The sequence below is a fragment of the Rhipicephalus microplus genome, chromosome 4, assembly GCF_043290135.1.
Source record: "Rhipicephalus microplus isolate Deutch F79 chromosome 4, USDA_Rmic, whole genome shotgun sequence".
NCBI lineage: Eukaryota > Metazoa > Arthropoda > Arachnida > Ixodida > Ixodidae > Rhipicephalus > Rhipicephalus microplus.
In genome coordinates, this window is record NC_134703.1 from 189,656,186 (window position 1) to 189,678,723 (window position 22,538).

Genomic DNA, 22,538 nt, shown 5'->3' on the forward strand with positions numbered 1-22,538 from the left:
ATAAAGCGGTTTTACCGAAACGCAAGAACTGTTGAATCCTGCTTTCACTCTTCTCCCGTCTGCCAAAATAGCTCAGTTGGGAGAGCATTAGACTGAAGATCCGAAGGTCCCTGGTTCGATCCCGGGTTTCGGCGTCCAAAGCACTTTTTTTGTTAAATCTGTCGGTATGCAAGTATTTTGCAATAATTCTAACGAGTGAAACGGTTACGCAGGTGAACACACATGCTTGATAAAAAAATGCTGATTCAGAATGCATCGTGGCAGCCGGCGTTGCAAAAGCACCGGAACAGCGTGAAAGACATGTAATAATGTGCAACAGCTAAAAGAAAGCGGTTTTACTGAAACGCAACAACTGGTAAGTCCCTCTTTCACTCTTCACCCGTCTGCCGAGATAGCTCAGTTGGGAGAGCGTTAGACTGAAGATCTAAAGGTCCCTGGTTCGATCCCGGGTTTCGGCGTCCAAAGCGCATTTTTGTTAAATCTGTCGGTATGCAAGTATTTTGCAATAATTCTAACGAGTGAAACGATTACGCAGGTGAACACACATGCTTGATAAAAAAATGCTTATTCAGAATGAATCCGGCAGTAGGCGTTGCAAAAGAACCGGAACAGCGTAAAAGACATGTAATAATGGGCAACAGCTAAAATAAAGCGGTTTTTTGAAACGCAAGAACTGTTGAATCCCGCTTTCACTCTTCTCGCGTTCCGAAATGGCTCAGTTGGGAGAGCGTTAGACTGAAGATATAAAAAACCCTGGTTCGATCCCGGGTTTTGGCGTCCAAAGCACATTTTTGGTAAATCTGTCGGTATGCAAGTATTTTGCAATAATTCTAACGAGTGAAACGGTTACGCAGGTGAACACACATGCTTGATAAAAAAAGCTGATTCAGAATGCATCGCGGCAGTAGGCGTTGCAAAAGAACCGGAACAGCGTGAAAGACATGTATTAATGTGCAACAGCTAAAATAAAGCGGTTTTACCGAAACTCAAGAACTGTTGAATCCCGCTTTCACTCTTCTCCCGTCTGCCGAAATAGCTCAGTCGAGAGAGCGTTAGAATGAAGATCTAAAGGTCCCTGGTTCGATCCCGGGTTTCGGCGTCTAAAGCACATTTTTGTTAAGTCTGTCGGTATGCAAGTATTTTGCAATAATTCTAACGAGTGAAACGGTTACGCAGGCGAACACACATGCTTGTTAAAAAAATGCTGATTCAGAATGCATCGAGGCAGTAGGCGTTGCAAAAGAACCGGAACAGCGTGAAAGACATGTAATATTGTGCAACAGCTAAAATAAAGCGGTTTTACCGAAACGCAAGAACTGTTGAATCCCGCTTTCACTCTTCTCCCGTCTGCCGAAATAGCTCAGTCGGGAGAGCGTTAGACTGAAGATCTAAAGGTCCCTGGTTCGATCCCGGGTTTCGGCGTCCAAAGCACATTTTTGTTAAATCTTTCGGTATGCAAGTATTTTGCAATAATTCTAACGAGTGAAACGGTTACCCAGGTGAACACACATGCTTGTTAAAAAAATGCTGATTCAGAATGCATCGCGGCAGTAGGCATTGCAAAAGTACTGGAAAAGGGTGAAAGACATGTAATAATGTGCAACAGCTAAAATAAAGCGGTTTTACCGAAACGCAAGAACTGTTGAATCCCGCTTTCAGTCTTGTCCCGTCTGCCGAAATAGCTCAGTTGGGAGAGCGTAAGACTGAAGATCTAAAGGTCCCTGGTTCGATCCCGGGTTTCGGCGTCCAAAGCACATTTTTTGTTAAATCTGTCGGTATGCAAGTATTTTGCAATAACTCTAACGAGTGAAACGATTACGCAGGTGAACACACATGCTTGATAAAAAAATGCTGATTCAGAATGCATCGTGGCAGTAGGCGTTGCAAAAGCACCGGAACCGCGTGAAAGACATGTAATAATGTGCAACAGCTGAAAGAAAGCGGTTTTACTGAAACGCAACAACTGGTAAGTCCTTCTTTCACTCTTCTCCCGTCTGCCGAAATACCTCAGTTGGGAGAGCGTTAGACTGAAGATCTGAAGGTCCCTGGTTCGATCCCGGGTTTCGGCGTCCAAAGCACATTTTTGTTAAATCTGTCGGTATGCAAGTATTTTGCAATAATTCTAACGAGTGAAACGGTTACGCAGGTGAACACACATGCTTGATAAAAAATGCTGATTCAGATTGTATCGCGGCAGTAGGCGTTGCGAGAGAACCGTAACAGCGTAAAGACATTTATTATAGTGCAACAGCTAAAATAAAGCGGTTTTACCGAAACGCAAGAACTGTTGAATCCTGCTTTCACTCTTCTCCCGTCTGCCAAAATAGCTCAGTTGGGAGAGCATTAGACTGAAGATCCGAAGGTCCCTGGTTCGATCCCGGGTTTCGGCGTCCAAAGCACTTTTTTTGTTAAATCTGTCGGTATGCAAGTATTTTGCAATAATTCTAACGAGTGAAACGGTTACGCAGGTGAACACACATGCTTGATAAAAAAATGCTGATTCAGAATGCATCGTGGCAGCCGGCGTTGCAAAAGCACCGGAACAGCGTGAAAGACATGTAATAATGTGCAACAGCTAAAAGAAAGCGGTTTTACTGAAACGCAACAACTGGTAAGTCCCTCTTTCACTCTTCTCCCGTCTGCCGAGATAGCTCAGTTGGGAGAGCGTTAGACTGAAGATCTAAAGGTCCCTGGTTCGATCCCGGGTTTCGGCGTCCAAAGCGCATTTTTGTTAAATCTGTCGGTATGCAAGTATTTTGCAATAATTCTAACGAGTGAAACGATTACGCAGGTGAACACACATGCTTGATAAAAAAATGCTTATTCAGAATGAATCGGGCAGTAGGCGTTGCAAAAGAACCGGAACAGCGTAAAAGACATGTAATAATGGGCAACAGCTAAAATAAAGTGGTTTTTTGAAACGCAAGAACTGTTGAATCCCGCTTTCACTCTTCTCGCGTTCCGAAATGGCTCAGTTGGGAGAGCGTTAGACTGAAGATATAAAAAACCCTGGTTCGATCCCGGGTTTTGGCGTCCAAAGCACATTTTTGGTAAATCTGTCGGTATGCAAGTATTTTGCAATAATTCTAACGAGTGAAACGGTTACGCAGGTGAACACACATGTTTGATAAAAAAATGCTGATTCAGAATGCATCGTGGCAGTAGGCGTTGCAAAAGTACCGGAAAAGCGTGAAAGACATGTAATAATGTGCAACAGCTAAAATAAAGCGGTTTTACCGAAACGCAAGAACTGTTGAATCCCACTTTCAGTCTTCTCCCGTCTGCCGAAATAGCTCAGTAGGGAGAGCGTTAGACCGAAGATCTAAAGGTCCCTGGTTCGATCCCGGGTTTCGGCGTCCAAAGCACATTTTTGTTTAATCTGTCGGTATGCAAGTATTTTGCAATAATTCTTACCAGTGAAACGATTACGCAGGTGAACACACATGCTTGTTAAAAAAATGCTGATTCAGAATGAATCCGGCAGTAGGCGTTGCAAAAGCACCGGAACAGCGTGAAAGACATGTAATAATGTGCAACAGCTGAAAGAAAGCGGTTTTACTGAAACGCAACAACTGGTAAGTCCCTCTTTCACTTTTCTCCTGTCTGCCGAAATAGCTCAGATGGGAGAGCGTTAGACTGAAGATCTAAAGGTCCCTGGTTCGATCCCGAGTTTCGGCGTCCAAAGCACAATTTTGTTAAATCTGTCGGTATGCAAGTATTTTGCAATAATTCTAACGAGTGAAACGATTACGCAGGTGAACACACATGCTTGATAAAAAAATGCTGATTCAGAATGCATCGCGGCAGTAGGCATTGCAAAAGAACCGGAACAGCGTGAAAGACATGTAATAATGTGCAACAGCTAAAATAAAGCGGTTTTACCAAAACGCAAGAACTGTCGAATCCCGGTTTCACTCTTCTCCCGTCTGCCGAAATAGCTCAGTAGGGAGAGCGTTAGACCGAAGATCTAAAGGTCCCTGGTTCGATCCCGGGTTTCGGCGTCCAAAGCACATTTTTGTTAAATCTGTCGGTATGCAAGTATTTTGCAATAATTCTAACGAGTGAAACGGTTACGCAGGTGAACACACATGCTTGTTAAAAAAATGGTGATTCAGAATGCTTCGCGGCAGTAGGCGTTGCAAAAGAACCGGAACAGCGTGAAAAACATGTAATAATGTGCAACAGCTAAAATAAAGCGGTTTTAGCGAAACGCAAGAACTGTTGAATCCCGCTTTCACTCTTCTCCCGTCTGTCGAAATAGCTCAGTTGGGAGAGCGTTAGACTGAAGATCTAAAGGTCCCTGGTTCGATCCCGGGTTTCGGCGTCCAAAGCACATTTTTGTTAAATCTGTCGGTATGCAAGTATTTTGCAATAATTCTAACGAGTGAAACGGTTACGCAGGTGAACACACATGCTTGATAAAAAAATGCTGATTCAGAATGCATCGCGGCAGTAGGCGTTGCAAAAGAACCGGAACAGCGTGAAAGACATGTATTAATGTGCAACAGCTAAAATAAAGCGGTTTTACCGAAACGCAAGAACTGTTGAATCCCGCTTTCACTCTTCTCCCGTCTACCGAAATAGCTCAGTCGAGAGAGCGTTAGACTGAAGATCTAAAGGTCCCTGGTTCGATCCCGGGTTTTGGCGTCTAAAGCACATTTTTGTTAAGTCTGTCGGTATGCAAGTATTTTGCAATAATTCTAACGAGTGAAACGGTTACGCAGGTGAACACACATGCTTGTTAAAAAAATGCTGATTCAGAATGCATCGTGGCAGTAGGCGTTGCAAAAGAACCGGAACAGCGTGAATGACATGTAATAATGTGCAACAGCTAAAATAAAGCGGTTTTACCGAAACGCAAGAACTGTTGAATCCCGCTTTCACTCTTCTCCCGTCTGCCGAAATAGCTCAGTCGGGAGAGCGTTAGACTGAAGATCTAAAGGTCCCTGGTTCGATCCCGGGTTTCGGCGTCCAAAGCACATTTTTGGTAAATCTGTCGGTATGCAAGTATTTTGCAATAATTCTAACGAGTGAAACGGTTACGCAGGTGAACACACATGCTTGTTAAAAAAATGCTGATTCAGAATGCATCGCGGCAGTAGGCGTTGCAAAAGAACCGGAACAGCGTGAAAGACATGCAATAATGTGCAACAGCTAAAATAAAGCGGTTTTACCGAAACGCAAGAACTGTTGAATCCCGCTTTCACTCTGCTCCCGTCTGCCGAAATAGCTCAGTTGGGAGAGCGTTAGACTGAAGATCTAAAAGTCCCTGTTTCGATCCCGGGTTTCGGCGTCCAAAGCACATTTTTGTTAAATCTGTCGGTATGCAAGTATTTTGCAATAATTCTAACCAGTGAAACGATTACGCAGGTGAACACACATGCTTGTTAAAAAAATGCTGATTCAGAATGCATCGCGGCAGTAGGCATTGCAAAAGTACTGGAAAAGGGTGAAAGACATGTAATAATGTGCAACAGCTAAAATAAAGCGGTTTTACCGAAACGCAAGAACTGTTGAATCCCGCTTTCAGTCTTGTCCCGTCTGCCGAAATAGCTCAGTTGGGAGAGCGTAAGACTGAAGATCTAAAGGTCCCTGGTTCGATCCCGGGTTTCGGCGTCCAAAGCACATTTTTTGTTAAATCTGTCGGTATGCAAGTATTTTGCAATAACTCTAACGAGTGAAACGATTACGCAGGTGAACACACATGCTTGATAAAAAAATGCTGATTCAGAATGCATCGTGGCAGTAGGCGTTGCAAAAGCACCGGAACCGCGTGAAAGACATGTAATAATGTGCAACAGCTGAAAGAAAGCGGTTTTACTGAAACGCAACAACTGGTAAGTCCTTCTTTCACTCTTCTCCCGTCTGCCGAAATACCTCAGTTGGGAGAGCGTTAGACTGAAGATCTGAAGGTCCCTGGTTCGATCCCGGGTTTCGGCGTCCAAAGCACATTTTTGTTAAATCTGTCGGTATGCAAGTATTTTGCAATAATTCTAACGAGTGAAACGGTTACGCAGGTGAACACACATGCTTGATAAAAAATGCTGATTCAGATTGTATCGCGGCAGTAGGCGTTGCGAGAGAACCGTAACAGCGTAAAGACATTTATTATAGTGCAACAGCTAAAATAAAGCGGTTTTACCGAAACGCAAGAACTGTTGAATCCTGCTTTCACTCTTCTCCCGTCTGCCAAAATAGCTCAGTTGGGAGAGCATTAGACTGAAGATCCGAAGGTCCCTGGTTCAATCCCGGGTTTCGGCGTCCAAAGCACTTTTTTTGTTAAATCTGTCGGTATGCAAGTATTTTGCAATAATTCTAACGAGTGAAACGGTTACGCAGGTGAACACACATGCTTGATAAAAAAATGCTGATTCAGAATGCATCGTGGCAGCCGGCGTTGCAAAAGCACCGGAACAGCGTGAAAGACATGTAATAATGTGCAACAGCTAAAAGAAAGCGGTTTTACTGAAACGCAACAACTGGTAAGTCCCTCTTTCACTCTTCTCCCGTCTGCCGAGATAGCTCAGTTGGGAGAGCGTTAGACTGAAGATCTAAAGGTCCCTGGTTCGATCCCGGGTTTCGGCGTCCAAAGCGCATTTTTGTTAAATCTGTCGGTATGCAAGTATTTTGCAATAATTCTAACGAGTGAAACGATTACGCAGGTGAACACACATGCTTGATAAAAAAATGCTTATTCAGAATGAATCCGGCAGTAGGCGTTGCAAAAGAACCGGAACAGCGTAAAAGACATGTAATAATGGGCAACAGCTAAAATAAAGCGGTTTTTTGAAACGCAAGAACTGTTGAATCCCGCTTTCACTCTTCTCGCGTTCCGAAATGGCTCAGTTGGGAGAGCGTTAGACTGAAGATATAAAAGTCCCTGGTTCGATCCCGGGTTTCGGCGTCCAAAGCACATTTTTGGTAAATCTGTCGGTATGCAAGTATTTTGCAATAATTCTAACGAGTGAAACGGTTACGCAGGTGAACACACATGTTTGATAAAAAATGCTGATTCAGAATGCATCGTGGCAGTAGGCGTTGCAAAAGTACCGGAAAAGCGTGAAAGACATGTAATAATGTGCAACAGCTAAAATAAAGCGGTTTTACCGAAACGCAAGAACTGTTGAATCCCACTTTCAGTCTTCTCCCGTCTGCCGAAATAGCTCAGTTGGGAGAGCGTTAGACTGAAGATCTAAAGGTCCCTGGTTCGATCCCGGGTTTCGGCGTCCAAAGCACATTTTTGTTAAATCTGTCGGTATGCAAATATTTTGCAATAATTCTTACCAGTGAAACGATTACGCAGGTGAACACACATGCTTGTTAAAAAAATGCTGATTCAGAATGAATCCGGCAGTAGGCGTTGCAAAAGCACCGGAACAGCGTGAAAGACATGTAATAATGTGCAACAGCTGAAAGAAAGCGGTTTTACTGAAACGCAACAACTGGTAAGTCCCTCTTTCACTTTTCTCCTGTCTGCCGAAATAGCTCAGATGGGAGAGCGTTAGACTGAAGATCTAAAGGTCCCTGGTTCGATCCCGAGTTTCGGCGTCCAAAGCACAATTTTGTTAAATCTGTCGGTATGCAAGTATTTTGCAATAATTCTAACGAGTGAAACGATTACGCAGGTGAACACACATGCTTGATAAAAAAATTCTGATTCAGAATGCATCGCGGCAGTAGGCATTGCAAAAGAACCGGAACAGCGTGAAAAACATGTAATAATGTGCAACAGCTAAAATAAAGCGGTTTTACCGAAACGCAAGAACTGTTGAATCCCGCTTTCACTCTTCTCCCGTCTGCCGAAATAGCTCAGTTGGGAGAGCGTTAGACTGAAGATCTAAAGGTCCCTGGTTCGATCCCGGGTTTCGGCGTCCAAAGCACATTTTTGTTAAATCTGTCGGTATGCAAGTATTTTGCAATAATTCTAACGAGTGAAACGGTTACGCAGGTGAACACACATGCTTGTTAAAAAAATGGTGATTCAGAATGCTTCGCGGCAGTAGGCGTTGCAAAAGAACCGGAACAGCGTGAAAAACATGTAATAATGTGCAACAGCTAAAATAAAGCGGTTTTACCGAAACGCAAGAACTGTTGAATCCCGCTTTCACTCTTCTCCCGTCTGCCGAAATAGCTCAGTTGGGAGAGCGTTAGACTGAAGATCTAAAGGTACCTGGTTCGATCCCGGGTTTCGGCGTCCAAAGCACATTTTTGTTAAATCTGTCGGTATGCAAGTATTTTGCAATAATTCTAACGAGTGAAACGGTTACGCAGGTGAACACACATGCTTGATAAAAAAATGCTGATTCAGAATGCATCGCGGCAGTAGGCGTTGCAAAAGAACCGGAACAGCGTGAAAGACATGTATTAATGTGCAACAGCTAAAATAAAGCGGTTTTACCGAAACGCAAGAACTGTTGAATCCCGCTTTCACTCTTCTCTCGTCTACCGAAATAGCTCAGTCGAGAGAGCGTTAGACTGAAGATCTAAAGGTCCCTGGTTCGATCCCGGGTTTTGGCGTCTAAAGCACATTTTTGTTAAGTCTGTCGGTATGCAAGTATTTTGCAATAATTCTAACGAGTGAAACGGTTACGCAGGTGAACACACATGCTTGTTAAAAAAATGCTGATTCAGAATGCATCGTGGCAGTAGGCGTTGCAAAAGAACCGGAACAGCGTGAAAGACATGTAATAATGTGCAACAGCTAAAATAAAGCGGTTTTACCGAAACGCAAAAACTGTTGAATCCCGCTTTCACTCTTCTCCCGTCTGCCGAAATAGCTCAGTCGGGAGAGCGTTAGACTGAAGATCTAAAGGTCCCTGGTTCGATCCCGGGTTTCGGCGTCCAAAGCACATTTTTGGTAAATCTGTCGGTATGCAAGTATTTTGCAATAATTCTAACGAGTGAAACGGTTACGCAGGTGAACACATATGCTTGTTAAAAAATGCTGATTCAGAATGCATCGCGGCAGTAGGCGTTGCAAAAGAACCGGAACAGCGTGAAAGACATGTAATAATGTGCAACAGCTAAAATAAAGCGGTTTTACCGAAACGCAAGAACTGTTGAATCCCGCTTTCACTCTGCTCCCGTCTGCCGAAATAGCTCAGTTGGGAGAGCGTTAGACTGAAGATCTAAAAGTCCCTGTTTCGATCCCGGGTTTCGGCGTCCAAAGCACATTTTTGTTAAATCTGTCGGTATGCAAGTATTTTGCAATAATTCTAACCAGTGAAACGATTACGCAGGTGAACACACATGCTTGTTAAAAAAATGCTGATTCAGAATGCATCGCGGCAGTAGGCGTTGCAAAAGAACCGGAACAGCGTGAAAGACTTGTAATAATGTGCAACAGCTAAAATAAAGCGGTTTTACCGAAACGCAAGAACTGTTGAATCCCGCTTTCACTCTTCTCCCGTCTGCCGAAATAGCTCAGTTGGGAGAGCGTTAGACTGAAGATCTAAAGGTCCCTGGTTCGATCCCGGGTTTCGGCGTCCAAAGCACATTTTTGTTAAATCTTTCGGTATGCAAGTATTTTGCAATAATTCTAACGAGTGAAACGATTACGCAGGTGAACACACATGCTTGATAAAAAAATTCTGATTCAGAATGAATCCTGGCAGTAGGCGTTGCAAAAGCACCGGAACAGCGTGAAAGACATGTAATAATGTGCAACAGCTAAAATAAAGCGGTTTTACCGAAACGCAAGAACTGTTGAATCCCGCTTTCACTCTTCTCCCGTCTGTCGAATTAGCTCAGTTGGGAGAGCGTTAGACTGAAGATCTAAAGGTCCCTGGTTCGATCCCGGGTTTCGGCGTCCAAAGCACATTTTTGTTAAATCTGTCGGTATGCAAGTATTTTGCAATAATTCTAACGAGTGAAACGGTTACGCAGGTGAACACACATGCTTGACAAAAAATGCTGATTCAGAATGCTTCGTGGCAGTAGGCGTTGCAACAGCACCGGAACAGCGTGAAAGACATGTAATAATGTGCAACAGCTAAAAGAAAGTGGTTTTACTGAAACGCAACAACTGGTAAGTCCCTCTTTCACTCTTCTCCCGTCTGCCGAAATAGCTCAGTTGGGAGAGCGTTAGACTGAAGATCTAAAGGTCCCTGGTTCGATCCCGGGTTTCGGCGTCCAAAGCACGTTTTTGTTAAATCTGTCGGTATGCAAGTATTTTGCGATAATTCTAACGAGTGAAACGGTTACGCAGGTGAACACACATGCTTGATAAAAAATGCTGATTCAGATTGTATCGCGGCAGTAGGCGTTGCGAGAGAACCGTAACAGCGTAAAGACATGTAATAATGTGCAACAGCTAAATTTAAGCGGTTTTATCGAAACGCAAGAACTGTTGAATCCTGCTTTCACTCTTCTCCCGTATGCCGAAATAGCTCAGTTGGGAGAGCATTAGACTGAAGATCCGAAGGTCCCTAATTCGATCCCGGGTTTCGGCGTCCAAAGCACTTTTTTTGTTAGATCTGTCGGTATGCAAGTATTTTGCAATAATTCTAACGAGTGAAACGGTTACGCAGGTGAACACACATGCTTGATAAAAAATGCTGATTCAGAATGCATCGTGGCAGTAGGCGTTGCAAAAGCACCGGAACAGCGTGAAAGACATGTAATAATGTGCAACAGCTAAAAGAAAGCGGTTTTACTGAAACGCAACAACTGGTAAGTCCCTCTTTCACTCTTCTCCCGTCTGCCGAAATAGCTCAGTTGATTCTTTCGTCGGCACTCACGCGCGTCGGACGCAGGAATCATGTGCTCCGTAGGAGCGGCGTTTGCGGCAGATACTAGCCGCGGAAACAGGTCTTTTGATGACGATAAGGAATATCAAGTTGTGTTGCCAACCCTTCCTACAGGACGAATTGTTTTAAATACGGTTTTTCTGCACGCTGACGTACGAGCCCGACCTTATCGAGTGGAAGATTTCCGTGACACCTTGGCCAGCCTGCGACTGCTCCCCGAAGTGGTTGCTTTGGGGGCATATAGGATGAGCCACGTGTGGGCGGTAACGTTCAAGAACATGGACGCTGTCAAGACGATTCTATCGCAAGGCGATATCAAGGTAAAAAATTGTCGCTGTCTTGTCATTGATCCGGCAAACCAGGATGTGCGTATGAAAGTGCACTGGCTGCTGCACAATGTTCTCGATGAGGATGTGCGACGTGCTTTCGAGCCGTACGGCCAAGTGGTTGACGTCAACAGAGAGCGGTGGCGTGTAAACGGCATCAGCGAAAAAGGCTCCACTACCCGTATTTTGACACTTCGGTTGAAAGTGGGCGTCAAAATTGAAGACCTGCCTCACCAAGTGAACGTAAGCGGTGAGCAAGCTTTGGTGGTTGTTCCGGGCAGAGCGCCAGTGTGCTTACGCTGTCGAGCAAACGGGCACATACGGCGAGATTGCCGTGTGCCACGCTGTGGTGCCTGCCGAAGATTTGGCCACGAGGAGAACGACTGCACGTTGTCTTATGCCAGCGTCACCGGACCTCCGAGTGGCAACGACCACGCAGAGCTGTTAATGGATGAGCATGAAGCTGAAGAGGCAGCGAGCGCGACTGCGAGGAAGGAAGAGGCGACCCCAGAAATGGTGAAACTGAGCAGGCCTAGTAGGATGGACAATGAAAAGGTCGAGAACAAGGCATCCGAACCACAGCCAGAAAAACCGATAACGACAGACAAGCCAGAACAGCACCTGCCGACTGTGAAGGCTCCCAGCGACGCAGACACACTGCAAGACGACATTGAAATCAGCGACAACGCAGGCAGTGGACTAGCTGGAAAGCGACCAAGAGACATTGTTGGGGAAGACTTCACTACCTCCGGAGACGTTGGTCGAGAAGAACCACCAGCAAAAACCATAGGAATGAGGCGACCAACGTTGAAGCCACGGCCGAACTTGCAGACTAATCCACGGGCGGAGGCCAAGCAGCCTTCGCAAAAGCTTCCTGGGACTTGAGTTTTTTGTGCCTTTTTTCCGGATGGAGAGTAACCCGTAAGTGAACGGAGTTTACGCACACCATGCCTCTGTAAAACCAGGACCGATTGCCGCAAAATTTTCAGTAAAACTAAAGCCGTTTTTTTAGAAACGTTCACCTAAAGTAAACACTGTGTTTTGTACTCCCTTCCCTAAACAAAAATCATGGCTTTCAATATAGAGTCAGCCTTACGCGTCGCAACTTTTAACGTTAGAGGTTTACGCTCGAAGAGGCGACAGTATCAGTTACGTCGTTTGTTTCTTGAAAATGACGTTGATATCGCCGCTGTGCAGGAAACGAAAATTGAATCTGAAGAGCAGATGGACACCATATTTTTGAACTTCCGCTCCAGATACAATATATGTGTGAGTCATTCTGTAGGTACTTCAGGCGGATGTCTTCTCTTTATAAGGAACACAATTGGCATTGTCGAAAAAAGTGTACACAGTGATAATGAAGGGCGATTAATTGCATGTGATTTTCTTCTTTCCGGCATTAGTTGGCGCGTTGTGTGCGTATATGCGCCAAATAGACAACAAGATAGGAAAATATTCTTCGAAAGTCTTGATACGTATCTATCATGCGAGAAGGCAGTTATACTTCTAGGCGATTTCAACTGTGTGTGTAATGCCGAAGACAGGGCATGTAAAAACTTTGTACGTGACTCTAGTGCCTTGGTATTGGATTCAATGACGCGTGAGCGGAACTTGGATGACGTGGGATATGTACTGGCGCAGGGTACTCACTATACGCATTACCAGCTCAACAGTAAAGCTAGACTTGACAGAGCATACGTGTCTACGTCCCTGCTTCCTATGTGCCAGGGCTACGCAGTGAAGAATGTTTCATTTAGTGACCATAGTCTAGTAATGTTCACCATTAATAAAAAAGAAAAGCCCAAATTCAATTGGGGACTCTGGAAGTTAAATGAAAAGCTACTCGAGGATGAGAAGTTTGTAGAAAATGCTGAAAAGGAATTAAAAGAAGTGGCGAAAGGTGACGCGAGTAGTTCAATTTACACATGGGAGTGCTTCAAGGAAAAAGTAAAAATAGAAGCAATTGGAAGATCAGTTTCAATAAAACGCACTAACCTGAAAAAAGAAAGACAACTGCAATGTGAGCTTGATTTTTTGCTATGTCAAGAATGCGCGCAACCAGGAGAGCGCAGTAAAGAAATAAGAAGAGTGAAGCAAGAATTAGAAGCCGTAGATACGGAAAGGTACAGAGGAGCGGTGGTACGCGCACGCGCAGAAAGATTATTGTGTGGCGAGGTTCCCACAAAACGTGCCGTCACAGATGAAAAGAGCTACGCGACAAGAAACGAGATAAGGGCGATAGAACACAAAAATGAAGTCACCACAGATAAAACCGAGATTGAGCGCGCGTTTGTGGAATATTTCCAAGAACTGTTGGGAGGCGTCAGAGCGGACACGAGTACGTATAGTCGGCGTTTCTTGTCACTTATGCCGAAGCTTGAGGATGACGTAAAAGCGAGATTAGAAGCACCCATCGCGGTCAGAGAAATCGAAATCACCATTGAAAAAATGAAAAACGGTAAAACACCTGGTCCAGATGGACTAGGTGTAGCATTCTATAAGAAATTTAAAAATCTTGTGGCAGAAGCTTTGTGGAATGTGTTCGATGAGGCATACGAGAGGAAAGAGTTGCCAATATCTTTTCGGAGAACACACATCGTGTTAATCCCAAAAACTGAAGATCCCAGGAAACAGCTGTCCGTCACATCCTACAGACCCATAACCCTAGCGAATGTTGACTACAAAATATTCATGGGTGTTTTGGCCAGGCGAATTCAAACAGTGATTAAAAAAATAGTCGGACCACATCAGACTTGTGGCATAAAAGGCAGAACAATTATGACGAACATTCATATAGCCCGAAATATGTTAGAATGCTGCGATGAGTTTGACGGTAAAGTAGCTATGCTACAAATCGATCTCGAGAAGGCATTTGACCGCGTGAACCATGACATACTTTTCAGCATTCTTGACTATGTCAATATAGGGTCTGTGGTGTTGGAAGGGGTCCGAATGGCGTACACGGGATGCACTACAAAAATTGTAATAAACAAACAGCTTAGTGATAATATACAAGTCTTATCGAGTGTAAAACAAGGATGCCCTGCATAAGCACTGCTTTTTGCTATCTATTTAGAACCTCTATGCCAGAAAGTGATACAGAATGATCAGGTGCGGGGGCTTCATTTGATGTCTGCAGAGGTCAAAATACTTAGTTACGCCGACGATATTGCTGTGTTCTGCGAAGATCGGGAGAGTATTAGAGAAGCACTAAACGATGTGAAATTCTTCTGTGATTGCACTGATAGTAGAGTCAACTGGAGTAAATGTCTTGGAATATGGCACGGAAATTGGCAGAACACACCATCAATATTTGAAAGCATTACATGGAAGGTTATACCTGACAAGTACTTAGGGGTACCTCTCCAACACTACAGAGACACAACAGAATATTGGAAACAAGAGACAGAACAACTAAGAGACAAGACAAAAACGTGGGGTGGGCGCGATTTCTCAATGTTTACGAGGTCAACAGTGAGCAACATATTTCTTATTTCACGAGTATGGTATGTTTTACAAGTGCTATTCATGTCACGTGTTGCTGTACAAAACTACACAGAGTGATCGCAGTGTTTATCTGGGCGTCCACGTGGGAAAGGACAAGCCGAACGAATCTGTTCCGTTCTGTGAAAAGTGGGGGGCTTGGTCTTGTACACTTGTTCCTGAGACAGATAGTATCTAGGTTTGTTTTTTTACGAGATCAAGATGATCGTTTTTTGAGAACGTTGATACATGTGCGGCTGTCCCATTTTTTGCCTGATTTCATTGTAACCACTGTCAATGGGGTGACAAAAAGACCTAAGGGGTACATGAAAGAAGTGATTGCTGCTGTGGAAATATTGAGAGTGCGATTTTCGATGGAGTATCTCTCTAGGGTTTCGCGAAAGAGACTGTACAAGGACCTTGTAGAAACCATGTTGCCAGAGCCTCTGTATAGAACTTTGTACCCTAATGGGCCCGGGGATGACGTCTTGAAAAGAGTGAAGAAGATGCCAATTAGACCATCAATGAAGACATTCTTTTTCAAACTTCACAGCGGCACACTCCCTACCAATCCATGGCTCCGAGAAAAAGGAATGTTCGTCCCGTCAGTTGATTGCATTATCTGCAGAAAACTCGAAACAGTTGACCACATCTTTCTAGACTGTACCGATGCAGTCTTTCTCTGGGACATCCTTCAAAGGACCCTGAAGAAAGACCTGCCAGTTACACAGTATGGCATCCGTTTTTTGCCAGTCATAAATGTAGGCGGTGTGCCCTACGATATGTTCATGGTACTGGTTCTTCACAGTGTGTGGCGAACACGGATGGCAGTGCGAAACGTAGACGTGAATCCCCGGCACGCTCGAGAGTACTTCATAGAAAGTGTACAGTATTTGATGACTGCATACGAGGCACAAGATAAGCCAGAGTGGTTGCCATGTTTAGATAAGTTGGTGGGCATAAAGCGTCTGCCTTTTTAACCCCCATGTGCTGGAAGATGTAACGGCACTTTTACACGTGACACTGCACTGTATTCTTATATTGATTTGTACTGTTTGCGAAGCAGGCAATAAAGAAAAAAAAAGCCGAAATAGCTCAGTTGGGAGAGCGTTAGACTGAAGATCTAAAGGTCCCTGGTTCGATCCCGGGTTTCGGCGTCCAAAGCACATTTTTGTTAAATCTGTCGGTATGCAAGTATTTTGCAATAATTCTAACGAGTGAAACGATTACGCAGGTGAACACACATGCTTGTTAAAAAAATGCTGATTCAGAATGCATCGCGGCAGTAGGCGTTGCAAAAGAACCGGAACAGCGTGACAGACATGTAATAATGTGCAATAGCTAAAATAAAGTGGTTTTACCAAAACGCAAGAACTGCTGAATCTCGCTTTCACTCTTCTCCCGTCTGCCGAAATAGCTCAGTTGGGAGAGCGTTAGACTGAAGATCTAAAGGTCCCTGGTTCGATCCCTGGTTTCGGCGTCCAAAGCACATTTTTGTTAAATCTGTCGGTATGCAAGTATTTTGCAATTATTCTAACGAGTGAAACGGTTACGCAGGTGAACACACATGCTTGATAAAAAATGCTGATTCAGAATGCATCGCGGCAGTAGGCGTTGCAAAAGAACCAGAACAGCGTGAAAGACATGTAATAATGTGCTACAGCTAAAATAAAGCGGTTTTACCGAAACGCAAGAACTGTTGAATCCCGCTTTCACTCTTCTCCCGTCTGCCGAAATAGCTCAGTTGAGAGAGCGTTAGACTGAAGATCTAAAGGTCCCTGGTTTGATCCCGGGTTTCGGCGTTCAAAGCACATTTTTGTTAAATCTGTCAGTATGCAAGTATTTTGCAATAATTATAACGAGTGAAACGGTTACGCAGGTGAACACACATGCTTGATAAAAAATGCTGATTCAGAATGCATCGCGGCAGTAGGCGTTGCAAAAGAACCGGAACAACGTGAAAGACATGTAATAATGTGCAACAGCTAAAATAAAGCGGTTTTACCGAAACGCAAGAACTGTTGAATCCCGCTTTCACTTTTCTCCCGTCTGCCGAAATCGCTCAGTTGGGAGAGCGTTAGACTGAAGATCTAAAGGTCCCTGGTTCGATCCCGGGTTTCGGCGTCCAAAGCACATTTTAGTTAAATCTGTCGGTATGCAAGTATTTTGCAATAATTCTAACGAGTGAAACGATTACGCAGGTGAACACACATTCTTGATAAAAAAAATGCTGATTCAGAATGCATCGCCGCAGTAGGCGTTGCAAAAGAACCGGAACAGCGTGAAAGACATGTAATAATGTGCAACAGCTAAAATAAAGCGGTTTTACCGAAACGCAAGAACTGTTGAATCGCGCTTTCACTCTTCTCCCGTCTGCCGAAATAGCTCAGTCGGGAGAGCGTTAGACTGAAGATTTAAAGGTCCCTGGTTCGATCCCGGGTTTCGGCGTCCAAAGTACCATTTTGTTAAATCTGTCGGTATGCAAGTATTTAGCAATAATTCTAACGAGTGAAACGGTTACGCAGGTGAACACACATGCTTGATAAAAAAAAGCTGATTCAGAATGCATCGTGGCAGTAGGCGTTGCAAAAGAGCCGGAACAGCGTGAAAGACATGTAATAATGTGCAACAGCTAAAATAAAGCGGTTTTACCGAAACGCAAGAACTGTTGAATCCCGCTTTCACTCTTCTCCCGTCTGCCGAAATAGCTCAGTTGGGATAGCGTTAGACTGAAGATCTAAAGGTCTCTGGTTCGATCCCGGGTTTCGGCGTCCAAAGCACATTTTTGTTAAATCTGTCGGTATGCAAGTATTTTGCAATAATTCTAACGAGTGAAACGATTACGCAGGTGAACACACATGCTTGTTAAAAAAATGCTGATTCAGAATGCATCGCGGCAGTAGGCGTTGCAAAAGAACCAGAACAGCGTGAAAGACATGTAATAATGTGCTACAGCTAAAATAAAGCGGTTTTACCGAAACGCAAGAACTGTTGAATCCCGCTTTCACTCTTCTCCCGTCTGCCGAAATAGCTCAGTTGAGAGAGCGTTAGACTGAAGATCTAAAGGTCCCTGGTTTGATCCCGGGTTTCGGCGTTCAAAGCACATTTTTGTTAAATCTGTCGGTATGCAAGTATTTTGCAATTATTCTAACGAGTGAAACGGTTACGCAGGTGAACACACATGCTTGATAAAAAATGCTGATTCAGAATGCATCGCGGCAGTAGGCGTTGCAAAAGAACCAGAACAGCGTGAAAGACATGTAATAATGTGCTACAGCTAAAATAAAGCGGTTTTACCGAAACGCAAGAACTGTTGAATCCCGCTTTCACTCTTCTCCCGTCTGCCGAAATAGCTCAGTTGAGAGAGCGTTAGACTGAAGATCTAAAGGTCCCTGGTTTGATCCCGGGTTTCGGCGTTCAAAGCACATTTTTGTTAAATCTGTCAGTATGCAAGTATTTTGCAATAATTATAACGAGTGAAACGGTTACGCAGGTGAACACACATGCTTGATAAAAAATGCTGATTCAGAATGCATCGCGGCAGTAGGCGTTGCAAAAGAACCGGAACAGCGTGAAAGACTTGTAATAATGTGCAACAGCTAAAATAAAGCGGTTTTACCGAAACGCAAGAACTGTTGAATCCCGCTCGTTATAATTATTGCAAGTATTTTGCAATAATTATAACGAGTGAAACGGTTACGCAGGTGAACACACATGCTTGATAAAAAATGCTGATTCAGAATGCATCGCGGCAGTAGGCGTTGCAAAAGAACCGGAACAGCGTGAAAGACTTGTAATAATGTGCAACAGCTAAAATAAAGCGGTTTTACCGAAACGCAAGAACTGTTGAATCCCGCTTTCACTCTTCTCCCGTCTGCCGAAATAGCTCAGTCGGGAGAGCGTTAGACTGAAGATCTAAAGGTCCCTGGTTCGATCCCGGGTTTCGGCGTCCAAAGCACATTTTTGTTAAATCTTTCGGTATGCAAGTATTTTGCAATAATTCTAACGAGTGAAACGATTACGCAGGTGAACACACATGCTTGATAAAAAAAAGCTGATTCAGAATGCATCGTGGCAGTAGGCGTTGCAAAAGAGCCGGAACAGCGTGAAAGACATGTAATAATGTGCAACAGCTAAAATAAAGCGGTTTTACCGAAACGCAAGAACTGTTGAATCCCGCTTTCACTCTTCTCCCGTCTGCCGAAATAGCTCAGTTGGGATAGCGTTAGACTGAAGATCTAAAGGTCTCTGGTTCGATCCCGGGTTTCGGCGTCCAAAGCACATTTTTGTTAAATCTGTCGGTATGCAAGTATTTTGCAATAATTCTAACGAGTGAAACGATTACGCAGGTGAACACACATGCTTGTTAAAAAAATGCTGATTCAGAATGCATCGCGGCAGTAGGCGTTGCAAAAGAACCAGAACAGCGTGAAAGACATGTAATAATGTGCAACAGCTAAAAGAAAGTGGTTTTACCGAAACGCAACAACTGGTAAGTCCCTCTTTCACTCTTCTCCCGTCTGCCGAAATAGCTCAGTTGGGAGAGCGTTAGACTGAAGATCTAAAGGTCCCTGGTTCGATCCCGGGTTTCGGCGTCCAAAGCACGTTTTTGTTAAATCTGTCGGTATGCAAGTATTTTGCGATAATTCTAACGAGTGAAACGGTTACGCAGGTGAACACACATGCTTGATAAAAAATGCTGATTCAGATTGTATCGCGGCAGTAGGCGTTGCGAGAGAACCGTAACAGCGTAAAGACATGTAATAATGTGCAACAGCTAAATTTAAGCGGTTTTATCGAAACGCAAGAACTGTTGAATCCCGCTTTCACTCTTCTCCCGTATGCCGAAATAGCTCAGTTGGGAGAGCATTAGACTGAAGATCTAAAGGTCCCTGGTTTGATCCCGGGTTTCGGCGTTCAAAGCACATTTTTGTTAAATCTGTCAGTATGCAAGTATTTTGCAATAATTATAACGAGTGAAACGGTTACGCAGGTGAACACACATGCTTGATAAAAAATGCTGATTCAGAATGCATCGCGGCAGTAGGCGTTGCAAAAGAACCGGAACAACGTGAAAGACATGTAATAATGTGCAACAGCTAAAATAAAGCGGTTTTACCGAAACGCAAGAACTGTTGAATCCCGCTTTCACTTTTCTCCCGTCTGCCGAAATCGCTCAGTTGGGAGAGCGTTAGACTGAAGATCTAAAGGTCCCTGGTTCGATCCCGGGTTTCGGCGTCCAAAGCACATTTTAGTTAAATCTGTCGGTATGCAAGTATTTTGCAATAATTCTAACGAGTGAAACGATTACGCAGGTGAACACACATTCTTGATAAAAAAAATGCTGATTCAGAATGCATCGCCGCAGTAGGCGTTGCAAAAGAACCGGAACAGCGTGAAAGACATGTAATAATGTGCAACAGCTAAAATAAAGCGGTTTTACCGAAACGCAAGAACTGTTGAATCGCGCTTTCACTCTTCTCCCGTCTGCCGAAATAGCTCAGTCGGGAGAGCGTTAGACTGAAGATTTAAAGGTCCCTGGTTCGATCCCGGGTTTCGGCGTCCAAAGTACCATTTTGTTAAATCTGTCGGTATGCAAGTATTTAGCAATAATTCTAACGAGTGAAACGGTTACGCAGGTGAACACACATGCTTGATAAAAAAAAGGTGATTCAGAATGCATCGTGGCAGTAGGCGTTGCAAAAGAGCCGGAACAGCGTGAAAGACATGTAATAATGTGCAACAGCTAAAATAAAGCGGTTTTACCGAAACGCAAGAACTGTTGAATCCCGCTTTCACTCTTCTCCCGTCTGCCGAAATAGCTCAGTTGGGATAGCGTTAGACTGAAGATCTAAAGGTCTCTGGTTCGATCCCGGGTTTCGGCGTCCAAAGCACATTTTTGTTAAATCTGTCGGTATGCAAGTATTTTGCAATAATTCTAACGAGTGAAACGATTACGCAGGTGAACACACATGCTTGTTAAAAAAATGCTGATTCAGAATGCATCGCGGCAGTAGGCGTTGCAAAAGAACCAGAACAGCGTGAAAGACATGTAATAATGTGCTACAGCTAAAATAAAGCGGTTTTACCGAAACGCAAGAACTGTTGAATCCCGCTTTCACTCTTCTCCCGTCTGCCGAAATAGCTCAGTTGAGAGAGCGTTAGACTGAAGATCTAAAGGTCCCTGGTTTGATCCCGGGTTTCGGCGTTCAAAGCACATTTTTGTTAAATCTGTCAGTATGCAAGTATTTTGCAATAATTATAACGAGTGAAACGGTTACGCAGGTGAACACACATGCTTGATAAAAAATGCTGATTCAGAATGCATCGCGGCAGTAGGCGTTTCAAAAGAACCGGAACAACGTGAAAGACATGTAATAATGTGCAACAGCTAAAATAAAGCGGTTTTACCGAAACGCAAGAACTGTTGAATCCCGCTTTCACTCTTCTCCCGTCTGCCGAAATAGCTCAGTTGGGATAGCGTTAGACTGAAGATCTAAAGGTTTCTGGTTCGATCCCGGGTTTCGGCGTCCAAAGCACATTTTTGTTAAATCTGTCGGTATGCAAGTATTTTGCAATAATTCTAACGAGTGAAACGATTACGCAGGTGAACACACATGCTTGTTAAAAAAATGCTGATTCAGAATGCATCGCGGCAGTAGGCGTTGCAAAAGAACCAGAACAGCGTGAAAGACATGTAATAATGTGCTACAGCTAAAATAAAGCGGTTTTACCGAAACGCAAGAACTGTTGAATCCCGCTTTCACTTTTCTCCCGTCTGCCGAAATCGCTCAGTTGGGAGAGCGTTAGACTGAAGATCTAAAGGTCCCTGGTTCGATCCCGGGTTTCGGCGTCCAAAGCACATTTTAGTTAAATCTGTCGGTATGCAAGTATTTTGCAATAATTCTAACGAGTGAAACGATTACGCAGGTGAACACACATTCTTGATAAAAAAATGCTGATTCAGAATGCATCGCGGCAGTAGGCGTTGCAAAAGAACCGGAACAGCGTGAAAGACATGTAATAATGTGCAACAGCCAAAATAAAGCGGTTTTACCGAAACGCAAGAACTGTTGAATCCCTCTTTCACTCTTCTCCCGTCTGCCGAAATAGCTCAGTTGGGAGAGCGTTAGACTGAAGATCTAAAGGTCCCTGGTTCGATCCCGGGTTTCGGCGTCCAAAGCACATTTTCGTTAAATCTGTCGGTATGCAAGTATTTTGCAATAATTCTAACGAGTGAAACGGTTTCGCAGGTGAACACACATGCTTGATAAAAAATGCTGATTCAGAATGCATCGCGGCAGTAGGCATTGCAAAAGAACCGGAACAGCGTGAAAGACATGTAAAAATGTGACCCAGCTAAAATCAAGCTGTTTTACCGAAACGCAAGAACTGTTGAATCCCGCTTTCACTCTTCTCCCGTCTGCCGAAGTAGCTCAGTCGGGAGAGCGTTAGACTGAAGATCTAAAGGTCCCTGGTTCGATCCCGGGTTTCGGCGTCCAAAGCACATTTTTGTTAAATCTGTCGGTATGCAAGTATTTTGCAATAATTCTAACGAGTGAAACGGTTACGCAGGTAAACACACATGCTTGTTAAAAAAATGCTGATTCAGAATGCATCGCGGCAGTAGGCGTTGCAAAAGAACCGGAACAGCGTGAAAGACATGTAATAAAGTGCAACAGCTAAAATAAAGTGGTTTTACCGAAACGCAAGAACTGCTGAATCCCGCTTTCACTCTTTTCCCGTCTGCCGAAATAGCTCAGTTGGGAGAGCGTTAGACTGAAGATCTAAAGGTCCCTGGTTCGATCCCGGGTTTCGGCGTCCAAAGCACATTTTTGTTAAATATGTCGCTATGCAAGTTTTTTGCAATAATTCTTACGAGTGAAACGGTTACGCAGGTGAACACACATGCTTGATAAAAAAATGCTGATTCAGAATGCATCGCGGCAGTAGGCGTTGCAAAAGAACCGGAACAGCGTGA

At 44.0% G+C, this 22,538-nt stretch overlaps 54 non-coding genes across 54 annotated transcripts; all 54 read left to right on the forward strand.

Moving 5' to 3' along the window:
• The first annotated feature begins 61 nt into the window (after positions 1–61).
• TRNAF-GAA (transfer RNA phenylalanine (anticodon GAA)) lies at positions 62–134 on the forward strand. Its single transcript has one exon. It is a non-coding gene; the product is annotated as a tRNA-Phe (tRNA).
• Positions 135–385: 251 nt separating this feature from the next.
• TRNAF-GAA (transfer RNA phenylalanine (anticodon GAA)) lies at positions 386–458 on the forward strand. The gene has a single exon. It is a non-coding gene; the product is annotated as a tRNA-Phe (tRNA).
• Positions 459–704: 246 nt separating this feature from the next.
• On the forward strand, positions 705–777 carry TRNAF-GAA (transfer RNA phenylalanine (anticodon GAA)). Its single transcript has one exon. It is a non-coding gene; the product is annotated as a tRNA-Phe (tRNA).
• Positions 778–1,026: 249 nt separating this feature from the next.
• Positions 1,027–1,099, forward strand: TRNAF-GAA (transfer RNA phenylalanine (anticodon GAA)). Its single transcript has one exon. It is a non-coding gene; the product is annotated as a tRNA-Phe (tRNA).
• A 250-nt stretch (positions 1,100–1,349) lies between these two features.
• TRNAF-GAA (transfer RNA phenylalanine (anticodon GAA)) lies at positions 1,350–1,422 on the forward strand. The gene has a single exon. It is a non-coding gene; the product is annotated as a tRNA-Phe (tRNA).
• A 250-nt stretch (positions 1,423–1,672) lies between these two features.
• On the forward strand, positions 1,673–1,745 carry TRNAF-GAA (transfer RNA phenylalanine (anticodon GAA)). Its single transcript has one exon. It is a non-coding gene; the product is annotated as a tRNA-Phe (tRNA).
• A 251-nt stretch (positions 1,746–1,996) lies between these two features.
• TRNAF-GAA (transfer RNA phenylalanine (anticodon GAA)) lies at positions 1,997–2,069 on the forward strand. The gene has a single exon. It is a non-coding gene; the product is annotated as a tRNA-Phe (tRNA).
• Positions 2,070–2,317: 248 nt separating this feature from the next.
• TRNAF-GAA (transfer RNA phenylalanine (anticodon GAA)) lies at positions 2,318–2,390 on the forward strand. Its single transcript has one exon. It is a non-coding gene; the product is annotated as a tRNA-Phe (tRNA).
• Positions 2,391–2,641: 251 nt separating this feature from the next.
• On the forward strand, positions 2,642–2,714 carry TRNAF-GAA (transfer RNA phenylalanine (anticodon GAA)). The gene has a single exon. It is a non-coding gene; the product is annotated as a tRNA-Phe (tRNA).
• Positions 2,715–2,960: 246 nt separating this feature from the next.
• Positions 2,961–3,033, forward strand: TRNAF-GAA (transfer RNA phenylalanine (anticodon GAA)). Its single transcript has one exon. It is a non-coding gene; the product is annotated as a tRNA-Phe (tRNA).
• Positions 3,034–3,283: 250 nt separating this feature from the next.
• TRNAF-GAA (transfer RNA phenylalanine (anticodon GAA)) lies at positions 3,284–3,356 on the forward strand. The gene has a single exon. It is a non-coding gene; the product is annotated as a tRNA-Phe (tRNA).
• A 249-nt stretch (positions 3,357–3,605) lies between these two features.
• On the forward strand, positions 3,606–3,678 carry TRNAF-GAA (transfer RNA phenylalanine (anticodon GAA)). The gene has a single exon. It is a non-coding gene; the product is annotated as a tRNA-Phe (tRNA).
• A 250-nt stretch (positions 3,679–3,928) lies between these two features.
• Positions 3,929–4,001, forward strand: TRNAF-GAA (transfer RNA phenylalanine (anticodon GAA)). Its single transcript has one exon. It is a non-coding gene; the product is annotated as a tRNA-Phe (tRNA).
• A 250-nt stretch (positions 4,002–4,251) lies between these two features.
• Positions 4,252–4,324, forward strand: TRNAF-GAA (transfer RNA phenylalanine (anticodon GAA)). Its single transcript has one exon. It is a non-coding gene; the product is annotated as a tRNA-Phe (tRNA).
• A 250-nt stretch (positions 4,325–4,574) lies between these two features.
• Positions 4,575–4,647, forward strand: TRNAF-GAA (transfer RNA phenylalanine (anticodon GAA)). The gene has a single exon. It is a non-coding gene; the product is annotated as a tRNA-Phe (tRNA).
• Positions 4,648–4,897: 250 nt separating this feature from the next.
• Positions 4,898–4,970, forward strand: TRNAF-GAA (transfer RNA phenylalanine (anticodon GAA)). Its single transcript has one exon. It is a non-coding gene; the product is annotated as a tRNA-Phe (tRNA).
• Positions 4,971–5,220: 250 nt separating this feature from the next.
• On the forward strand, positions 5,221–5,293 carry TRNAF-GAA (transfer RNA phenylalanine (anticodon GAA)). Its single transcript has one exon. It is a non-coding gene; the product is annotated as a tRNA-Phe (tRNA).
• Positions 5,294–5,543: 250 nt separating this feature from the next.
• On the forward strand, positions 5,544–5,616 carry TRNAF-GAA (transfer RNA phenylalanine (anticodon GAA)). The gene has a single exon. It is a non-coding gene; the product is annotated as a tRNA-Phe (tRNA).
• A 251-nt stretch (positions 5,617–5,867) lies between these two features.
• On the forward strand, positions 5,868–5,940 carry TRNAF-GAA (transfer RNA phenylalanine (anticodon GAA)). The gene has a single exon. It is a non-coding gene; the product is annotated as a tRNA-Phe (tRNA).
• Positions 5,941–6,188: 248 nt separating this feature from the next.
• Positions 6,189–6,261, forward strand: TRNAF-GAA (transfer RNA phenylalanine (anticodon GAA)). Its single transcript has one exon. It is a non-coding gene; the product is annotated as a tRNA-Phe (tRNA).
• Positions 6,262–6,512: 251 nt separating this feature from the next.
• Positions 6,513–6,585, forward strand: TRNAF-GAA (transfer RNA phenylalanine (anticodon GAA)). The gene has a single exon. It is a non-coding gene; the product is annotated as a tRNA-Phe (tRNA).
• A 246-nt stretch (positions 6,586–6,831) lies between these two features.
• Positions 6,832–6,904, forward strand: TRNAF-GAA (transfer RNA phenylalanine (anticodon GAA)). The gene has a single exon. It is a non-coding gene; the product is annotated as a tRNA-Phe (tRNA).
• A 249-nt stretch (positions 6,905–7,153) lies between these two features.
• On the forward strand, positions 7,154–7,226 carry TRNAF-GAA (transfer RNA phenylalanine (anticodon GAA)). The gene has a single exon. It is a non-coding gene; the product is annotated as a tRNA-Phe (tRNA).
• A 249-nt stretch (positions 7,227–7,475) lies between these two features.
• Positions 7,476–7,548, forward strand: TRNAF-GAA (transfer RNA phenylalanine (anticodon GAA)). The gene has a single exon. It is a non-coding gene; the product is annotated as a tRNA-Phe (tRNA).
• A 250-nt stretch (positions 7,549–7,798) lies between these two features.
• Positions 7,799–7,871, forward strand: TRNAF-GAA (transfer RNA phenylalanine (anticodon GAA)). Its single transcript has one exon. It is a non-coding gene; the product is annotated as a tRNA-Phe (tRNA).
• Positions 7,872–8,121: 250 nt separating this feature from the next.
• On the forward strand, positions 8,122–8,194 carry TRNAF-GAA (transfer RNA phenylalanine (anticodon GAA)). Its single transcript has one exon. It is a non-coding gene; the product is annotated as a tRNA-Phe (tRNA).
• Positions 8,195–8,444: 250 nt separating this feature from the next.
• On the forward strand, positions 8,445–8,517 carry TRNAF-GAA (transfer RNA phenylalanine (anticodon GAA)). The gene has a single exon. It is a non-coding gene; the product is annotated as a tRNA-Phe (tRNA).
• Positions 8,518–8,767: 250 nt separating this feature from the next.
• On the forward strand, positions 8,768–8,840 carry TRNAF-GAA (transfer RNA phenylalanine (anticodon GAA)). Its single transcript has one exon. It is a non-coding gene; the product is annotated as a tRNA-Phe (tRNA).
• A 249-nt stretch (positions 8,841–9,089) lies between these two features.
• Positions 9,090–9,162, forward strand: TRNAF-GAA (transfer RNA phenylalanine (anticodon GAA)). Its single transcript has one exon. It is a non-coding gene; the product is annotated as a tRNA-Phe (tRNA).
• Positions 9,163–9,412: 250 nt separating this feature from the next.
• On the forward strand, positions 9,413–9,485 carry TRNAF-GAA (transfer RNA phenylalanine (anticodon GAA)). The gene has a single exon. It is a non-coding gene; the product is annotated as a tRNA-Phe (tRNA).
• A 250-nt stretch (positions 9,486–9,735) lies between these two features.
• Positions 9,736–9,808, forward strand: TRNAF-GAA (transfer RNA phenylalanine (anticodon GAA)). The gene has a single exon. It is a non-coding gene; the product is annotated as a tRNA-Phe (tRNA).
• Positions 9,809–10,057: 249 nt separating this feature from the next.
• On the forward strand, positions 10,058–10,130 carry TRNAF-GAA (transfer RNA phenylalanine (anticodon GAA)). Its single transcript has one exon. It is a non-coding gene; the product is annotated as a tRNA-Phe (tRNA).
• Positions 10,131–10,378: 248 nt separating this feature from the next.
• Positions 10,379–10,451, forward strand: TRNAF-GAA (transfer RNA phenylalanine (anticodon GAA)). The gene has a single exon. It is a non-coding gene; the product is annotated as a tRNA-Phe (tRNA).
• Positions 10,452–15,641: 5,190 nt separating this feature from the next.
• On the forward strand, positions 15,642–15,714 carry TRNAF-GAA (transfer RNA phenylalanine (anticodon GAA)). Its single transcript has one exon. It is a non-coding gene; the product is annotated as a tRNA-Phe (tRNA).
• A 250-nt stretch (positions 15,715–15,964) lies between these two features.
• TRNAF-GAA (transfer RNA phenylalanine (anticodon GAA)) lies at positions 15,965–16,037 on the forward strand. The gene has a single exon. It is a non-coding gene; the product is annotated as a tRNA-Phe (tRNA).
• Positions 16,038–16,286: 249 nt separating this feature from the next.
• Positions 16,287–16,359, forward strand: TRNAF-GAA (transfer RNA phenylalanine (anticodon GAA)). Its single transcript has one exon. It is a non-coding gene; the product is annotated as a tRNA-Phe (tRNA).
• Positions 16,360–16,608: 249 nt separating this feature from the next.
• On the forward strand, positions 16,609–16,681 carry TRNAF-GAA (transfer RNA phenylalanine (anticodon GAA)). The gene has a single exon. It is a non-coding gene; the product is annotated as a tRNA-Phe (tRNA).
• Positions 16,682–16,932: 251 nt separating this feature from the next.
• TRNAF-GAA (transfer RNA phenylalanine (anticodon GAA)) lies at positions 16,933–17,005 on the forward strand. The gene has a single exon. It is a non-coding gene; the product is annotated as a tRNA-Phe (tRNA).
• A 250-nt stretch (positions 17,006–17,255) lies between these two features.
• Positions 17,256–17,328, forward strand: TRNAF-GAA (transfer RNA phenylalanine (anticodon GAA)). The gene has a single exon. It is a non-coding gene; the product is annotated as a tRNA-Phe (tRNA).
• A 250-nt stretch (positions 17,329–17,578) lies between these two features.
• On the forward strand, positions 17,579–17,651 carry TRNAF-GAA (transfer RNA phenylalanine (anticodon GAA)). The gene has a single exon. It is a non-coding gene; the product is annotated as a tRNA-Phe (tRNA).
• A 249-nt stretch (positions 17,652–17,900) lies between these two features.
• On the forward strand, positions 17,901–17,973 carry TRNAF-GAA (transfer RNA phenylalanine (anticodon GAA)). The gene has a single exon. It is a non-coding gene; the product is annotated as a tRNA-Phe (tRNA).
• A 460-nt stretch (positions 17,974–18,433) lies between these two features.
• TRNAF-GAA (transfer RNA phenylalanine (anticodon GAA)) lies at positions 18,434–18,506 on the forward strand. The gene has a single exon. It is a non-coding gene; the product is annotated as a tRNA-Phe (tRNA).
• Positions 18,507–18,756: 250 nt separating this feature from the next.
• On the forward strand, positions 18,757–18,829 carry TRNAF-GAA (transfer RNA phenylalanine (anticodon GAA)). The gene has a single exon. It is a non-coding gene; the product is annotated as a tRNA-Phe (tRNA).
• Positions 18,830–19,079: 250 nt separating this feature from the next.
• Positions 19,080–19,152, forward strand: TRNAF-GAA (transfer RNA phenylalanine (anticodon GAA)). The gene has a single exon. It is a non-coding gene; the product is annotated as a tRNA-Phe (tRNA).
• Positions 19,153–19,400: 248 nt separating this feature from the next.
• On the forward strand, positions 19,401–19,473 carry TRNAF-GAA (transfer RNA phenylalanine (anticodon GAA)). Its single transcript has one exon. It is a non-coding gene; the product is annotated as a tRNA-Phe (tRNA).
• A 249-nt stretch (positions 19,474–19,722) lies between these two features.
• On the forward strand, positions 19,723–19,795 carry TRNAF-GAA (transfer RNA phenylalanine (anticodon GAA)). Its single transcript has one exon. It is a non-coding gene; the product is annotated as a tRNA-Phe (tRNA).
• Positions 19,796–20,046: 251 nt separating this feature from the next.
• TRNAF-GAA (transfer RNA phenylalanine (anticodon GAA)) lies at positions 20,047–20,119 on the forward strand. Its single transcript has one exon. It is a non-coding gene; the product is annotated as a tRNA-Phe (tRNA).
• A 250-nt stretch (positions 20,120–20,369) lies between these two features.
• Positions 20,370–20,442, forward strand: TRNAF-GAA (transfer RNA phenylalanine (anticodon GAA)). Its single transcript has one exon. It is a non-coding gene; the product is annotated as a tRNA-Phe (tRNA).
• Positions 20,443–20,692: 250 nt separating this feature from the next.
• On the forward strand, positions 20,693–20,765 carry TRNAF-GAA (transfer RNA phenylalanine (anticodon GAA)). Its single transcript has one exon. It is a non-coding gene; the product is annotated as a tRNA-Phe (tRNA).
• Positions 20,766–21,014: 249 nt separating this feature from the next.
• Positions 21,015–21,087, forward strand: TRNAF-GAA (transfer RNA phenylalanine (anticodon GAA)). The gene has a single exon. It is a non-coding gene; the product is annotated as a tRNA-Phe (tRNA).
• A 250-nt stretch (positions 21,088–21,337) lies between these two features.
• Positions 21,338–21,410, forward strand: TRNAF-GAA (transfer RNA phenylalanine (anticodon GAA)). Its single transcript has one exon. It is a non-coding gene; the product is annotated as a tRNA-Phe (tRNA).
• Positions 21,411–21,660: 250 nt separating this feature from the next.
• Positions 21,661–21,733, forward strand: TRNAF-GAA (transfer RNA phenylalanine (anticodon GAA)). Its single transcript has one exon. It is a non-coding gene; the product is annotated as a tRNA-Phe (tRNA).
• A 249-nt stretch (positions 21,734–21,982) lies between these two features.
• On the forward strand, positions 21,983–22,055 carry TRNAF-GAA (transfer RNA phenylalanine (anticodon GAA)). Its single transcript has one exon. It is a non-coding gene; the product is annotated as a tRNA-Phe (tRNA).
• A 250-nt stretch (positions 22,056–22,305) lies between these two features.
• On the forward strand, positions 22,306–22,378 carry TRNAF-GAA (transfer RNA phenylalanine (anticodon GAA)). The gene has a single exon. It is a non-coding gene; the product is annotated as a tRNA-Phe (tRNA).
• Positions 22,379–22,538: the final 160 nt, after the last annotated feature.